Here is a 15788-nt window from a genome sequence, read left to right on the forward strand (position 1 = left end):
AAAGAAAACATTCTGCTTCCGATTCTGTGTCTCCCTCTCTCTCTGAGCCTCCCCCATTCATGCTCTGTCTCTCTCTGTCTCAAAAATAAAAAATAAACGTTAAAAAATTAAAAAAAAAAAAAGGGGTGCCTGGGTGGCTCAGTCGGTTGAGCGTCCGACTTCGGCTCAGGTCACGATCTCACGGTCCGTGAGTTTGAGCCCCGCGTCGGGCTCTGGGCTGATGATGGCCCAGAGCCTAGAGCCTGCTTCCGATTCTGTGTCTCCCTCTCTCTCTGAGCCTCCCCCGTTCATGCTCTGTCTCTCTCTGTCTCAAAAATAAAAAATAAACGTTAAAAAATTAAAAAAAAAACAATAAAGAAAACATTAAAAAAAAAATTTTTGTTGATTGGTACCAACATCCGATTCTACAAGGTTGGTATTTATTTTTTGGTTTGTTGTTTGGTCTCATTTTTTTTGACCTTTGTCAATTTTGAGTTTTCATCTTGTTATGAATGTTACAGATTCCGTTACATTCCTCCATAAAAGGGCTGATGTCTTTGTGTTAGCAGGCAGTTAATTTGGTTGTACTCATACTGCAAACTGTATCTTAGGAGGCAGTTGAATTGTCATTTTTTTTTTTTTTTTCAATCATTGGCTGGTATCTGTCCTGCATATATGCAGTTCATTGGCCAGTCAGTTGGTCCTCCAAAGATTTGGGCAGAGTTATAAGTAGGTTTTATGACTTAACTTTCTGACTTTTCTGGAATTTCCCCTTCACTTTCCAGTGTTGGCAGTTGCTTTGGAAGCTTCATCTAGTATTCTAGAAGATAACACTGCAATTAAAAATTGGGGAGCCTCGGGGTGCCTGAGTGGCTCAGTTGGTTGAGCATCCAACTTCGAGCTCAGGTAGTGATCTCACTGTGAGTTTGGGTCCCGCGTTGGGCTCTGTGCTGACAGCTGAGAGCCTGGAGCCTGCTTCAGTTTCTGTGTCTCCCTCTCTCTCTGCCCCTCCCCTACTCGAATTCTGTCTCTCTTTGTCTCTCAAATGTGAATAAACATAAAAAAAAATTGTGAGTCTCTTTGGGAATTTTATTTTCTTTGTGTGGCCACTGACTGTGGCCTGCCCTCAGGCTGTGTACAATATATTTACTGCTGCCATTTTTTGGGCAAGAATGCCATTTTTTCCCCAACAATACACTGCCCTCCAGAATCTGCTTCTGTTCATGTTCCTATGCCTTCAGATGTTATTGTCATTCGTATTTTTTCAAGTTTTGTAATTGTAATCTGCAGGAGGATTGGTCTGGACAAGCTTATTCTAGTCTATTGGACGTGGAACTTCCCTCCATTTCCATTTGGTTTTGATGCATAGTCTCATTGATTTTTATTTATTTAATGTTTTATAATTATTTATAGCTTTTGATTTGATGTTCAGATTTGGCCAGTGGGAGCCCCTTCAAGCTTACTTTTTTTTTTTGTTTTTAACATTTATTTCTTTTTGAGAGACAGAGAGAGAGTGTGAGCAGGGAAGGGGCAGAGAGAGAGGGAGACACAGAATCCAAAGCAGGCTCCAGGCTCTGAGCTGTCAGCACAGGGCCCGACGTGGGGCTCGAACTCATGAACCGTGAGATCATGACCTGAGCTGAAGTCGGACACTTAACTGACTGAGCCACCCAGGTGCCCCAAGCTCTGTGTGTGTGTGTGTGTGTGTGTGTGTGTGTGTGTGTGTATGTGTATTCTGTTGTTGGGCCCTTGTTGGACTTTGAACTCTTTATGTTAGACATAAAATGATGTCTCAGGCTTACTTTATATATTCCCTGCTTCAGATATCAGAACAAGATAGGTATATAGATAGATTCATGTATGTACGTATGTATTTAAAATTTAGATACCATGATTTGGGTGCTAGAGGTTAATTTTTCAGGGTCATTATGTCATTGCTTCTAAGATATCTTACTGGACAAAACTAAGAAATAGATATATTAAAAAAATTTTTTTAATGTTTATTTTTGAGAGAGAGAGAGAGAGAGAGAGAGAGAGAGAGAGAGAGAGAGAGACAGAGCATGAGTGAGGGAGGGGCAGAGAGAGAGGGAGACAGAATCTGAAGCAGGCTCCAGGCTCTGAGCTGTCAGCACAGAACCCGATGTGGGGTTCGAACTCACGAACTGTGAGATTGTGACCTGAGCTGAAGTTGGATGCTTAACTGATTGAGTCACCCAGGCTCCCTGAAATAGATATATTTTTACAAAATTAAATTCATACATCAATTCAAACTTAACAATAGTCTATTTTGTATTAATTTTTTTCATTTTATGTTTTCCCCACCATACTAAATATCTTAGTTCCTAATAACATATTTATCTATTTGGTTTATTGTACATGTTGCAAAAAAATTGTTCACAAATCACACCAGAATTATAATTATCATAAAATCATAAAACTGAATTTCAAGATTTCTTTAGTAGTTCTTCTCTTTAGAATATATTCTGCTAATATACCTATATTAGCTATATATCTGTAGCTAGAGTGCTGTCTTTCAGAGTCATTTTAAATAATTCTTTTTTGTGTGTAGTTATTTTACCAACTCCGTATGTATTTAAGGTCATTTGTTTGGGGCTTTTGTTTTTCCTTTTGATTTAATTTTTTTAAAGTTTATTTACATTTATTTTGAGAGAGAGAGAGTGAGAGCGAGCATGAGCAAGGGAGAGGCAGGGAGAGAGGACCCCAAGCAGACTGTCAGCATGGAGCCCAACACGGGACTTGATCCCACGAACTGTGAGATCATGACCTGCACTGAAATCAAGAGTGGACGCTTAACCAACTGAGCCACCCAGGTACCATGCTCCCTACCCCCTGCCTTTTGATTTAATTTTATTCTTAACTATGTAAAACATGTATTTAGTTCAAAAATCAAAACTAATTAATAATATAAGCTTAGATAAACATTCTTCTACCCATATCTCCTCCTTTTGGTCCCATTCTCTTCCTTGTCTTTTACAAGTAATTTTTTATTAATTTTGGTATTTCCAGTATTTTGTTTTAAAATATATATATATATATAATCTATATTTTTTTCCCTAAAAGCTGGCATACTTTGTATTTGTTCTGTACGTTACTTGTATTTACATAACAATATATATACTGGAGAGCATATATGCATAGAGGTCCTCTTCATTCTTTTTTACAGCTATATAATATTCACTGTGCTAGTATATTGTAGTTTATGCATCCAGACCTTGTTGGCATATTTCTAATCTTTTCCATTGCAAATGATGTCTCGTTGGAATAACCTTCTCCATATGTTATATTGTATTTGTGAAAGTGTATCTTTAGAATGGCTGCAGAGTTGGGGGATTATTGGATCAGAATATAAATTAGTGCTATCTGATAGAAATGTAATGTGAGCCACATGTGGCTACTAGAAAATTTAAATTTCACAATAAGAAATAAAAATATAATTTTAATTATAATAATTAATTATAAATATCCAAATATTACCACTTATATTTAAAATCCTGTCATTTCAACACTCAAAATGAGTATTATCATTGGCATGTAATCAGTATAAAAATTATTAATGAGATAGTTGAATTCTTTTTTGTACCAAGTCTTCAAAATCTTGTGTGTATTTCATACTCAACAGCACATCTGAGTTTGGACTGGCTGCAAGTCAAGTATGCAGTAATGCTTAGCAGCCACATTTTTCTCACAGTTTGTTTTCTGCCTTTACTTATAGTTTTGAGGGTCTTTTGGCCATGTATACTTTGAAAAAGGGTTTTTATTGTTGACTTTATTAATTAAAAATGCTATCTTTTACCTTTGGATTTTGAATCACTGCTAGACTGACTTTCCTCATTCCCAGGTTATACTTGAAATCATCCATGTTTTCTTGCAGGACTTTCATGGTTTTAATTTTTATATTTCCATCTCTGATCCATTTGAAATTTATCTTATTTTTTCATATACTTACAGTTTTGTTTTTTCTATTTCCTTCAAAAGATGTTTAAGATAACATTTTTTAATCTGCAGGAGTAAGGGCTTTTTGTTGTTATTTGTCATATGTAGTTTTACTGTGCTGTGATCAGAAAGCATAATTTGTGTTATTTCTATTATTGTTGAACTTACTGAGATTTTCTGTATGACCTTATATATGATCAGTTTTTGTGAATAGTCCATATCCACTTGAAAAGAGATTGAACTTTGTACTGTGATAGAGAAAACAATGTAGTAAGTTCAATATGGTGTAGTCATTTACCTTACTGATTATATTGCTTTGGTCTTCTGTGGCTTCACCTACTGTTATTCTGTTTGTATTAATTTTTTCATACAGCTACTGTAGATTTTTTTTTTTTTTATAAAGCTTGTGATGGGGCTCTTTGGTGCAAAAGTATTCATAATTGATTTATCTTCCTCATTGTTAATTTGTCTCTTAAAATTTATTTATTTATTTATTTTTTTAAATGTTTTTATTTTTGAGAGAGACTGTGAGTGGGGGAGGGGCAGAAAGAGAGGGAGACACAGAATCCAAAGCAGGCTCTAGGCTCTGAGCTGTCAGCACAGAGCCTGACACGGGGCTGGAACCCACGAACTGCGATATCATGACCTGAGCCGAAGTCGGACACTTAACCGACTGAGCCACCCAGGCTCCCCAGTTTATTTGTCTTTTAGAATAAAAAAAGTTGTACTTTGTCTTGCTAGGTGTCTTTTGGGCCTAGTTGTTTTTTGTCAGTTATTAAGATCATAACCTCTGCTTTCATTTTGATTGTATTTGCCCATTTTACTTTTGCTCATATTTTTCCTTTTAATGTTTCTTCATTACTTTGTTTTAGGTGTTCCTTGTAATGTAAGTATACAATTGAGTTTTACGTCATGAGCCAATCTAAAATAATCTTTTTTCTTTTAGTGGAGGAGTTAAGCTCTTTGCATTTATTATTGACAACGATATGCTAGATTTTAGCTCCTGACAAATATTTATTTTATTTTGTTTACCATGTGTATTCTGTTTACTGTGTGGCATTCATTATGTTGAATTACATTTTCATGGCTCTTTTTAAGAATTTGCTTTGAGGGGCACCTGGGTGGTTCAGTCGGTTCAGTGTCCAACTCTTGATTTCAGCTCTGGTCATGAACTTGCAGTTCCTGGGATTGAGCCCTGTGTTGGGCTCTGCACTGACAGCACAGAGTCTATTTGAGATGCTTTCTCTCCCTCTGTCCCCCTCCCCTGCTTGTGTGTGTGCACTCTGTCTCTCAAAATAAATAAATAAACATTAAAAAAAATAAAATAAAGATTTTTAAAAGAGCAAAATCTTTAAAAAAGTTTGCTTTGAAAATTTTTTGATATTTACTATATTTATCTGGATAAAGTATGCAGTTTCATTAGTAATAATAACATTTTTTCATTAATTGTGACAAGTGTTCTCTAGTAATATAAAATGTTAACAATAGGGGAATCTGGGTGTGTGGTATATGGAAACTCTTTGTATGCTGCAACTTAGCTGTAATATAAAACTGTTTTAAAATTAAAAAAATTGTTTTCAATGTAGTAGAATTGAAGGTATCCCGGGTTGGTTTTGGAAAGTAAATTTTATGTGAATTTATTGCTGAACTTCGTGAATATAAGCTGTAGTTTTCAGTTTTCAGAAAATTAGGGAGGTATAATCACTGTGTATTTGATGGTAAAGTTAGAGGAAAACATCTCTGATTTAGAACAATGAAACAAAAAGAAATTTTTGGACTGGAAAGAAATTTTTTAGCGAAAGATTAAAGGAAACAATTGCTTTTAGAACTGGTTACTTGAATCATATCTTGTCTAAATGAATTATTTAGAATTGTTGGGGAAGAAGTCATGTCTAGTAGCAAGGTATAAAGATTAATGGGTATTTAAATAAGAATTTTGATGGTTCCTAGAAGGTATAGGGCTTTTACTCCCAGAATTTTAGAGTTGCAAGAGACATTTACAGTTTATTCTAGTTCTTTCATTTGTATAAGAATAACTAGAAATCTAGGGCAGTGATATGTTAGATCTAGAATCATGTAGTAAATTGATATTTAGAGCTGGGATGACATTTGAAGACTCTTTCATTTCTGTTTTAGGATTCTTACCTCAATGCCAGAATGTGTTCTTGAGAGTTACGATAATCTTGAAAGTCACAAGATCCTGGGTTCCTCATATCCTACTTGAAGTGCAGCTAAGGCATTGTTACATATTTATACTTGTATTTTTTAAAAAGGCACAGATGAGGGCGCCTGGGTGGCGCAGTCGGTTAAGCGTCCGACTTCAGCCAGGTCACGATCTCGCGGTCCGTGAGTTCGAGCCCCGCGTCGGGCTCTGGGCTGATGGCTCAGAGCCTGGAGCCTGTTTCCGATTCTGTGTCTCCCTCTCTCTCTGCCCCTCCCCCGTTCATGCTCTGTCTCTCTCTGTCCCAAAAATAAATAAACGTTGAAAAAAAAAAAAAAAAGGCACAGATGGGGTGCTTGGGTGGCTCAGTCGGTTGGGCATCCGACTTCAGCTCAGGTCATGATCTCTTGGTGGGTGAGTTTGAGCCCTGCATCGGGCTCTGTGCTGACAGCTCAGAGCCTGGAGCCTGCTTTAGATTCTGTGTTTCCCTCTCTCTCTCTTCCCCTCCCCTGCTCATTCTTTCTCTCTCTCTCAAAATAATAACTAAACATTAAAAAATATTTGAAAAAGGCATAGAGCCATAAGTGATTTTTTATTCAACATCTCAGAGATAATGTTAGGTCATAAGCCTCTGCCTTGTTGGTTTTTTCTGTACTGGGTTTGTTCCCAGTAAGGGAAGGGCCTGGTAGAAGATTGTAGCAAAAAGGCCAATCATTATGAACTGTAGATTGGGAGCTAGAACTGGATCTGGTGCTGGAAACCATAAAAATGCCAGATGATGTAGGGGCTGGGATGGTGTTGGGTGATGACTTATATCATGACTAAGTGGACTTTCCAACCTGTAGTAAAGGGGACAGAATAAAGGAGGTTGCAGAGCCACCATCAAACTCATGCTAATCATGAGGGTCACTTCCCTTTTCATTCCCTGGAGCATTCTGCTACTTGCCAGCTAAGATTTGGAATAATCATAGATAATGAAATAAAATTTATCTGACATCTCTGCAAAACATTTTTATTTTGCAAAGCACTCTGACAAATATTATTGTTTGATCCTTGCAATATCCTTGAGTTGGGTAGAAGGGATATTGGTGAGCAGAAAATGTTAAATACTAATGTCAATGTATAACAGTGTGTCAAGGCACTGCGTTAGAAACCAAAAGATATGAAAATGACTACACATGGTCTTGGCTTTCATGGTGTACACCATCTTGTGGAGATTGGGGTGGGGAAACAGCCAAATTCAGTGTAAGGCATATTGAAAAATATTTGGAAATTCAAACTACCATGGGAATTTAAAAGGAAGGATGTTATTACAACTGATGGAAATTTTAGTATTTTGCCTTCTGATTTCAGACTAGTTGAAAGGATAATAACTATAAAGGAATCTCTTGTTTGTTAAAACATTTATTTTAGTTTATTTTTTGAGAAGAGAGAGAGAGAGAGAGAGAGAGAGAGAGAGAGCACGCATGAGCCAGGGAGGGTCAGAGAGAGAGAGAAAGAGACAGTCCCAAGCAGGCTCCATGCCTTCAGAGCAGAGCCTGATGTGGGGTTCAAATTCACGAACCATGAGATCATGACCTGAGCTGAAGTCAAGAGTTGGATGCTTAAGTGACTGAGCCACCCAGGCTCCCCTGTTTTAAAAAATGTTATTTTATTGTATGTTACTGTGCTGTTAAGTTAGGCATAATGTTTTCACAAGGCTATTTTGGGACCACAGTCAATGACCACACAATAGTGGTCCAATTCTCTAAATAACAATCACTAGACAAACTGGATACCCTCTCACATGTGGACAAATCTGCATGGAAAAGTACCAGAGTTTTAGGTGTGGACTTGTGTACTTTATTTGCCCTTTCTAGTGTATTAAGAAGTGACAGGCACTTTAACTTGCCAAAAGCAATGCTTGCATCTTAGTGGCAACATGCTACTTCTGTTACATACTGAAGTGAATACCAGAACTATAAAGGTAGGAGGTGTAAGTAAATTTCATTGGGAAGGGAGGTTGTCAACATAAATAGCAAATGGAGAGTGAATAAGGAAACTCCTGTTGTCATAGACATATAAGACCTCAATCATATACAGGATACAGGAGGCATTTCAGTTTGTGACAGCCAGCCCAGAAATGTCAAATGCTTTTTCATTTAATCTCATACTTCTGGATTCCTACCAAAAAGGAGTACATTAAGAACAGAGAAAAGTTGCTTACTCAAAGGGTGAAACTCTCGAAAAGAGTAAGAGAGGGAATATAACTTAATGGAAATTAAGTTATGTAGAAGACTCTTTAAATTATAATTAACTACATTTTCATATCTTCACAGTAATACAAAACACAGTTACTTGCAGAACTGGTTCAGATTACTTGAATACCAGATACATTTTTAGTCTTGTATGTAAGTGTTTGGAAGTTACTTATGTTTATATGAATTGAAGCTATCAATACTTTTCTACATCAGTAACTGCACACCAGAAAGGCCGAGGCAAACACAAATCAAGGGATGGAGTTTTCCCAAAGCTGCAGTGTGAAGACTATAAGCATTTGATTCCATACATGTGAATGGGTTTCTTTACTATAGGAAATTCAAATGGAATAAGGTTTCTTGAGGGGAAGAAGGATAATCCTCTATATGCATTTAGTTTTCTGCTCCTTCTGCAGCACTACATTCTTCTCCTGCAGTGTCTGATGTCCATAATGTTAGGTTGTCTCTAAGCAACTTCATGGTGAGGGTACTGTCTTTGGATGAGGCTTCATTCAGTATATCAAGTTCTGAAGTGGCCTCATCAAAAGCCATTATAGCCAGTGTGGAGGCAAGCTTGGATTATTAAGGATCTCATAGTAAAATACAGAAAAGTTAAGAGCCAGCCCCAGGCAGATTGGGTGTGTGGGTTGCATCTCTTTCTTGCTCATATTAAAAGCCTCTCTGTAAGCTCCTTGGGAATGACTTTTTTTTTTTTTTTTTTTTTTTTAAATCTTGACCGCATGTACCTTCAGCAGCATATGAGTGGTAATCTTCCTTCATTTTCAGGTAGAAGACCTTACTCTCTAGATTAGTTGCATTGGCTATTAAAGACATATCCAACAAATAGCTTTTCACTGATTTTCTTTTTTTTTTAATTTTTAAAAAATGTTTATTTATTTATTTTGAGAGACAGAGCATGAGCAGGGGAGGAGCAGAGAGAGAGAGAGACAGAATCCGAAACAGGCTCCAGGCTCCGAGCTGTCAGCACAGAGCCCAACGCGGGGCTTGAACTCACAAACCGTGGGATCATGACCTGAGCTGAAGCCGGGAGCTCAGCCGACTGAGCCACCCAGGCGCCCCTCACTGTTTTTCTTACTGGGTGTTGTTTATTCTTTGCAAACAGCTGGTATTTCACCTTCATGGTTACTAATGTTTTTTTTTTTTTTTTTTTTTTTTTTAAAAAATATTTTTTTTTTCTTTTTTTTTTTTAAATTTTTTTTTTTTTTTTTTTTTTTTTACCACATATTATGCATTTATTACATGCTTTCAGATAACTTATTAATGTATGAGTGGTGTCAATTGGATACATCTAATTTTGGAAAATTTCAGTGTTCAGTGCTATCACAAAGTTAATTTAACTCATAGTTTCCCTTTAAAATGGTTAATATATGGGGCGCCTGGGTGGCGCAGTCGGTTAAGCGTCCGACTTCAGCCAGGTCACGATCTCGCGGTCCGTGAGTTCGAGCCCCGCGTCGGGCTCTGGGCTGCTGGCTCGGAGCCTGGAGCCTGTTTCCGATTCTGTGTCTCCCTCTCTCTGCCCCTCCCCCGTTCATGCTCTGTCTCTCTCTGTCCCAAAAATAAATAAACGTTGAAAAAAAAAATTAAAATGGTTAATATAGTGCTTCCAGCCAAGATGGACCAGCAGGAATTGGTATCCTTCCGCCTGAAAGAACTAACTGGATAAAAAAATATGAAACAACAGTTTCTAAGACATTTGCCATCAGGCAACAAAAGACTGATCCCTGAGAGACAGGAAACAAACTAGGTGAGACTTAAGATTGCTCTAGCCTGGAGAGAGTTTCTAGGCATGGAGCAGGTCAGTAGAACCCAGAGGAGCCAAGAAATCTTACTGAGTTGAAGAGATGGAGCTGGGAAGCTGTGGGGAGCCAAGGCACCTAGAGTTCACAGGGCAGAATGTCAGAGAAGAGAGACCTGCAAGAGAATTGGGCAGATCTCTAGAGGTTCCTTTCAAGAATTCAGTTGAGTACTAATCAGTGCATACCTTTGAGGGAACTACTTAAGTCTAGGAAGAACCACTCAAAAGGATTTGAGGGCACAATACAATACTTACAGCTCACATACAACACCAGGAATAGAGTCTGGATCCATCAGAGAAGAAAGTCTCATTATTCGCTGAGTGTCAGGTAGAGCATCTCTAACATTCTGGTTGTCATTTTTAGATGTTTGATTTGGGTCTTTTTTTTTTTTTTGTCTTTACTTAAAATGTAGTCAACTTTTTTTCTGGTTTCTAGAACACATGGAATACATTTATAACAACTTTTAATGTCCTAGTTTCCTAATCTTATCAACTGTGTCATATCTAGGCTGGTTTTGATTGATATTTTTACTCATTATGGCTCTATTTTTCTTATTTTTTAAAACCTTGCTTGGAAATCAGTTGATGCTTGTCAGGCATGTAAAAGGAGACATTGCAAATTTTACCTTGTTGGGTGCTGGATATTTTTGTATTCCTATAAATAGTCTTCAAACTTTTTCTGGAATATATTGAAATTACTTGGAAGGTGTTTGATCCTTTAAGGTATTGCTTTTAATCTTTGTTGAGTGGGATCACTTAATCTAATTGCCCTACTACTGAGGCAAAACCTTTCTGAATACTTTACCTGATGCCTTGTAAATCAGAGGTTTTCTATTTGGCTAATCATCTGGTTACAGATATTAAATTGAGGGTTGGGTTTTTCCTTCAAGGTTTGGTTTTAAGCTCTTTTGGGTTCATTAGAGAGTTGTCTTTTTTTTTTTTTTAATGTTTATTTTTACTTTATTTTGAGAGTGGGGGGTGGTGAGGGTCAGAGAGAGAGAGAGAATCCCAAGCTTGCTCCACACTGTTGTGCAGAGCCCAACACGGGGCTCGACCCCATGAAACCTGAGATCATGACCTGAGATCATGAGATGAAAAAGAGTGGGATACTTAACTGACTGAGGTGCCCCTAGTCTTTATTCTGGGACTGATTTAGCCATGCTGAGGTCTCTTCTTATTGCCCAGAGTATACAAGGTCTCTCTCTACTGTGGTTGGATGGAACCTCCAATGTCCTCAGCTCTGCTTGTTCATTTTTTTTGGTTCCTCAGCTGTTGCTTTTTGCCTGGCCTCATGGATTTTACTCTGTGTGTAGATGAGTATTAAGTCAGACTCAAGTGGACCCCTACATAGATGGGGCTTTTTTTTGCATAATGTCTCCTCTGTGGTATATTATTCCAGTAATTCCTGCTACCTATAACTTACTGAACTTAGATCTTTGTCTTTTAAAGTTAAGGGGATTGCTGTGTTATGCTTTGAATCTCCCTGCCTACAGTGGTATCTAGACATGTCTCTTGGCAAAAAGTCAAGGTGTTTATAGGGCTTATCTAGCTTGTTTCCTTCACTCAGGGAATGCATAGCTATACTATTGTCCAGTGTCTGTAAACTGTTTCATCATATGTTTTCTCTAGTTTTGTAGTTGCTTACTGTCTGAGCGTAAATCTGGTACCAGTTACACCATAATGGCTAGAAGCATAAATCCTAAACTACTGGATTATTGTGGGAGGTTGGTAAAGCCTTTTGGGTGAAGTTTAGGAAGAAATGATGATGAGCCCTTAGCTGATTTTTCTAGTTAATGGCCATTTAGGAATTGTTTGTTTATGGGCCCTTGGAGTAGTTAATTTAGCAGTAGTTTGTCTTTTTCAACCAGATCTAGCAGTTGAGATAATGTAAATAGTAAAGCACTATACAAATGTGCTTATTATTTTTAGTTTAATTTATTGAATGTTCTTAATAAGCTGGTCTGCCTCAGAATAGGTTTTTGACTTATGGAATTTAAAATGAAAATAGTTGGATTACCTTATGCTGGAGGAGTTGAAGTTGGTTCAATATTATCTGTAATCACAAAAAATTGGTTTCAGTAGGCTTTGGTGTCATTGGAGAAAGACTGCTTCTCACAATTCATAATAATGTCAGTCCTAAATCTCATGTATCAATAGTAAAGTACCTGGCAGAAAGACATATTTCCGAAGAATGTATTGTGTTGCTATCTTATTCTTGGCTTTTTGTACTTAATGACTTGTACATATGTACTTAGTAAACATTTGATGTGTGAATCTTTATTAAGACCATTCACTTGTCAATCATATGATTACTTTCTATGTGTCAAACATGGTAGTATATAATTGGGAGGCAAAAGAAGTAAGAGATAGGGTCCCTTATCAGAAGATCACATGAGATGGCGCCTGTATAAGGCAGCAGCATATTCTGGCAAGGATTAATGGGAGTACAGAGTGATTTTATCAGCTCTCAGGGAGAAATGGAGGGGCTGGATTTTGAGAAAATTGATGGATATGCATTGATTCACCAAGAGGATAAGGGAGAAAAAGTCCCTCTTCTAAAAAGAAGGAATGGTGTGTTGCAGAGAATGACAACATTTTTCTGTGGAAAGCAAGCAAATTAAATTGGCTTGAATGGAATTTTCTGTAGAAGATAGTCAGAAATTAGGTTGTAGAGCTAATTGGGGTGTGAGGGTTGTAGAAGATTTTGAGCATTAGTCTGAAAAGAGAGATAATTCTGATTGTCCTATATGTTAAAAAGTAGACAAAATTAAAGGGTTTTGTGTTCACACAGTAAGTTTTATAGGTGCTGACTTATTTTAAGATAAACTATGGAGCAAAATAAGACACTGTTACTGTGTTTGACTGTAATTTGCAAAGTAAAAACCCGTTCTTTATTGGGATTTGAAAAACACTGCTTGCAGAAAAACACTGCTTGCAAAAGTTTCACATGTTATAACATGTTATAAGGGAGAAAAAGGAATTTTTTAAATGGTATAATAACTGAGGGTATTCTAACTGAACTTAGAGTAGGGCTCAATTTCATTTGTTTATTTGTTTTTGTTGTTCCAGGTTGCTGCTTTTGCTAAGAGAGTACCCATGACCCTGATGGTATTTTCATTCAAGATAAAGTGTTCTATTGCCTTTATTGATTAACTGAACGAATTCAGGTTAGTATATTTGTGGACAGCACTTCCCTGTTCTAATTATAAATTAATATGTTGAGAAACGGATAATTATGTGTTTGAAGCATGTATGTGTATAGCAGTGAAGTAGAAAGACCAGGTCAGTCTAACCTCTGTTGAATTGTGTATTAGTTAATAAACATTTTCTGAGTACCATGTGTAATCTGTAATACATAAGATAAAAAAAAAATGTTTTACTCCCTGTTTATGGCTAAATATGGTACATTGTACTTGCATTGTCGTGTGGTATATTTGGTGCTGAAATAAACAACTCATCTTAGAATTTTTTGACATTTTTGATAGCTGACTTTTAAAGGTTGGATTCTTGTCCAGATTTTAGTCCTACATTAAAGTTATTATTTGTTTTTAGTGTTTAATCTTGGAATTTTGACAAATGTATATTCGTCACCATAATCTTTTAAATTCACTTACGGTGTCTCTTTGTAGTCAGCCTCTCCCTTCACCACAACTCCTAGCAACCACTGATTTGTTTTTTGTCCCTATAGTCTACTTTTTCGTGTATGTCATTTAACTAGAATTATTTAGTATGTAGCTTTTGAAATCTAGTTTCTTTCACTTAACATAATGCATTAGGATTCATTCATGTTGTGTATACTAGTAATTTGTTCTTTTTTTCTTGCTGAGCTATGTTCTGCTATATGGTGATATATCATTTAGTTTATCCATTTACCAGTTGATGGACTTTTGGGGGAGTTTCCAGTTTTTGGTGATTATATCAGTCAAATTTATCACATTATATTGACTGCATTCCCTATGCTATACTTTCCATCCTGTGACTTAATTATTTTATAACTGGAAGTTTGTACCTCTTAATCCCTTTCATCTCTTTTGCCTTTCCTACCACCTCTCTGGCAACTACCAGTTCTCTGTTTTTATGACTCTGTTTCTTTTGTTTGTGTGTTTTGTTTTTTGGATTCTATATATAAGTGAAATCATATGGTATTTGTCTTTTTCCATCTGACTTATTTCACTTAGCTCAGTACTCTCCATCCATGTTGTCATGAATGGCAAGATTTCAGTATTTTTTTTTATGACTGAGTAATATGTGTATATATATCACATCTTCTTTATCCATTCATCTGTCAGTGGAGTTTTATGTTGCTTCCATATCTTGGCTATTGTAAATAATGCTGCAATAAACATATGGGTACATATATGTTTTCGAATTAGTATGTTTATTTTCTGTAAATACCCAGAAGTGGAATTGCTGTGTTGAATGATATTTCTATTTTTAATTTTTTGAGAAACCTCCGTATTGTTTTCCATAGTGACTCCACCAATTTACAATCCTACCAATAGTATACAAGGGTTGCCTTTTCTCTATATTATTGTGAACACTTGTTATTTCTTGTGCGTGCGTGCGTGCGTGTGTGTGTGTGTGTGTGTGTGTGTGTGTTTCCTTTGATACTAGCCATTCTGACTGGTGTAAGGTGATATCTCATTGTGGTTTTGATTTGCATTTCTCCGATGACTAGTGATGTTCATGTTTCTGTTGACCTTGTGTATATCTTCTTTCAGGCCTTCTGCCCATTTTTAATTGGATTGTTTGTTTTTTGGTTTTGAGTTGTATGACTTCTTTATATGTTTTAGATATTAGCCCCTTATCGGATATAGCCCCTTATTGGATTTGCAAGTAGCTTCTCTCATTCAGTAGGCTTCCTTTTCATTTTGTTCATAGTTTTCCTTTACTGTGCAAAGCTTTTTAGTTTGATGTAATCCTAATTGTTTATTTTTGCTTCTGTTTCTCTTGCCTGGGGACATACCCTGAAAAATATTACTAAGGCCAATATCCAAGAGATCATTGCCTGTTGTTGTTGTGTTTTTTTTTTTTTTTTTTTTTTTTTTTTTAAGTTTTATGGTTTCACGTATTACATTGAGGTCTTTAATCCATTTTGAGTTTGTTTTTGTGTGTAGTATAAGAAAGTGATTCAGTTTCATTCTTTTGGATGTAGCTGTCCAGTTTTCCTAACACCATTTATTGAAGAGACTGTCTTTTCCCCTATTATATATTCTTGCCTCCTTTGTCATAGGTTAATTAACCATTTAAGCTTAGGTTTATTTTAGGGCTTTCCATTCTGTTCCATTGATTGATGAGTGTGATTTTGGGCCAAAACCATACTGTTTTGATTATTGCAGCTTTGTAGTACAGATTCAAATCAGGGATTGTGGTACCTCTAGCTTTGGTCTTCTTTCTCAAGATTGTTTTGGCTTAGATGATTAAGCTTCCTTTTTTTTTTTTTTTTTAATGTTTGTTTATTTTTGAGAGAGAGACAGAGTGTGAGCAGGGGAGGGGAAGAGAAAGGGAGACGCAGAATTCGAAGCAGGCTGTAGGCTCTAAGCTGTCAGCAAAGAGCCTGAAGCGGGGCTCGAACTCATGAACCGTGACATCATGACCTGAGCCAAAGTCAGGCGCTTAACTGACTGAGCCACTCACGTGC

General features: G+C 36.7%; 1 protein-coding gene across 9 annotated transcripts in view; it reads left to right on the forward strand.

Annotated features, from left to right (window-relative positions):
* FUT8 (fucosyltransferase 8) overlaps positions 1 to 15788 on the forward strand; it is a 308814-nt gene that overhangs the window by 36126 nt on the left and 256900 nt on the right. For all 9 annotated transcript variants that reach the window (XM_040477408.1, XM_040477410.1, XM_040477412.1 and 6 more), the window contains exon 2: positions 13217 to 13314. The gene's annotated coding sequence lies outside the window, so the exon portion shown is untranslated. The remainder of the gene's footprint in view (positions 1 to 13216; positions 13315 to 15788) is intronic.

This window comes from Herpailurus yagouaroundi, unplaced genomic scaffold (genome assembly GCF_014898765.1).
Source record: "Herpailurus yagouaroundi ecotype Mexico unplaced genomic scaffold, PumYag 141, whole genome shotgun sequence".
Classification (NCBI taxonomy): domain Eukaryota; kingdom Metazoa; phylum Chordata; class Mammalia; order Carnivora; family Felidae; genus Herpailurus; species Herpailurus yagouaroundi.